We start from the raw sequence: 2,069 nt of genomic DNA on the forward strand, positions 1-2,069 counted from the left end.
AATTCCTAGAATCCTGTGCGACTGCTGGGTTCCCTTAGTATTTCCAGTGCCAAGGGGGAGCTGAAGTCAAAAGGAGCGGATGACACGGGAGTCTTGCCAAATAGGGAGACAGGGCCCAGGTGCAGGGGAGGTAAGGCTGTGTGCCCAGCTGTGGGGGAGGGAGGAATCTTCTGGAAGTCCTCTGGGATGATGGTGCCCATTTATTTTGCTAAAGCCAGTGTTAACAAGTGTTTCAGTCCCAACTATGCCCCATACCCTGGCTCCCCAATCCTGCCTCAGCTCAAGCTTCCCCGCATTGGGTTTTCACCCCATTTCTCCTCTTGCACCTGCCTCTCCCCTGCTACCCCGCCAATGACACCGCCAAAGAAATTGGACCCGGACAGGTCACTGCAGTACGTGACTGCATGCAGTACGTGACAAATTCCACACCACCAGCCCGGAAACGTCATCTCTTGTAGTTGCCTCAGCTGCAAAGTAGGGTTAATAATACCAGCCTGGCAGACTGTGTGATTACACTTAGTAAGAAGACTCAGGTTAAGAACATTCCTAAGGTGCTCTCCAAAGAATCCCAGGGACTGTGAATAAAATGTTAAAATAACCTTTCTCCCTTCCTTGTCCCTGCATCTTATTTATCCTTGAGAGAAGGTCGATGAGGTGTTTCCCTGAGGCCAACTTCCAGGTAACACAAATTTCATGGGGTACCTCTAAGCACTTAAATAAAGCACATTATTCTTCTAGCTTTTTATGTGACTGTAATTCTAGAACTGTACACATTTTCTGCCTTTAGAAGAAATGCACAGGGAATTGGAGTGAAGGGTTTTCTTCAGGACTCAGGAGTGCAAGTGGACTCTCCCTGGTATTGCATTATGCAAATTAGCCCCTGCCCGTCAGTCCTGGGCCCTTCACCATGCAGACCAAGACTGGGCGCCATTTTGTGTCAATTATCTCTCTCTCTGTCTTTTTTTTTTTTTTTTTTTTTTTTTTTTTTTTAGTTTACATGAAGGCAATTTATTAACAGAAAACATTTTGAGTAGTCCTGTTCACAGATGGCGACCATGGCAACCCCCGTTCCTGCAGGTGCTGTTGGAGGGGATGGGAATGACATCCTCAATGCACCTGATCTTCATACCTAAGCGGGCCCCAGGTCCAGGGATCTCAGTCCTTTTTCCTTCTGTGGCCTGGAGTTTGATGTAGGGCAGTGATGCCTGCCTCCTTGCACCTCTAGACCACATAAACCACATCCTGGGTGGCCAGCGTGGCAGCATGTAGAGAGGATTCATCTGACCAGCCTTTACCTTCATCCCACCAGTCACACAGAACATTTTTTTTTTTTTTTTGCCAGAAAGATCAGTGACATGGACAAATGTGTCATTGAAGGATGCAAAGATACGATAGATGTCAAATGCATTCTCTCCTTCAGTCTCCTGAGAACTGGGGCTGATGACCTGTTCTTCCTTCTTTTCCTTCCCCTTTCAAGGTGTCATTTCTGTGCATCATCTCCAGACTCTGCACCAAAAAACCCTGTGAATTCTTAGATCTGTCTTTGAAGTCCCTTTTCTTTCTGTGTCCTGTTGCCAGCTGCCATCTCTGGCTCTCCCTGCCTCCTCTTGGCTCTCCACCCTACCTTAGCTCTCAACTGCTCTCCAAGGAAAACCCAACACCAAGGGTGGTCAGATTGGCCTTTAATAGGGAGGTGTTGATGAGCTTGTGGCAGCTCAGAGGCTCTCCGTGTCTGAGCCGTGCATTCTTAGCCCTGAGAAAACACAGGCTGTTGCTGTGGGTCTAACTGCCAGATCCAGGGGACCTGGTTGCATTTGTATAATACACCTCCCACTTTGTGGCTGGGTGTGTCCTCAGATTTATTTTAGAATAGTTATTTTCTATGTCCGTGGGGAATTGTGCTACTAGCACGACCACTTTATTGGAAGGATCCAATAAAGAAAGCAGTGGGTGGTCTCTCAAACTTGTGTTATAATATAATCGTATTACAATAGGAGGCAGCATGGTTTAGCGGCTCAAAGTTTAAGCTGCTTGGTTGTGTCATTGCTAGCTCTATGCAGTTTCTGGCT

General features: G+C 47.2%; 1 pseudogene; it reads right to left on the reverse strand.

Annotated features, from left to right (window-relative positions):
• Positions 1 to 992: 992 nt before the first annotated feature.
• On the reverse strand, positions 993 to 1,487 carry LOC115894261 (annotated as a pseudogene).
• Between the last annotated feature and the right edge of the window lie 582 nt (positions 1,488 to 2,069).

Source organism: Rhinopithecus roxellana, chromosome 17 (assembly GCF_007565055.1).
Source record: "Rhinopithecus roxellana isolate Shanxi Qingling chromosome 17, ASM756505v1, whole genome shotgun sequence".
NCBI classification, from domain to species: domain Eukaryota; kingdom Metazoa; phylum Chordata; class Mammalia; order Primates; family Cercopithecidae; genus Rhinopithecus; species Rhinopithecus roxellana.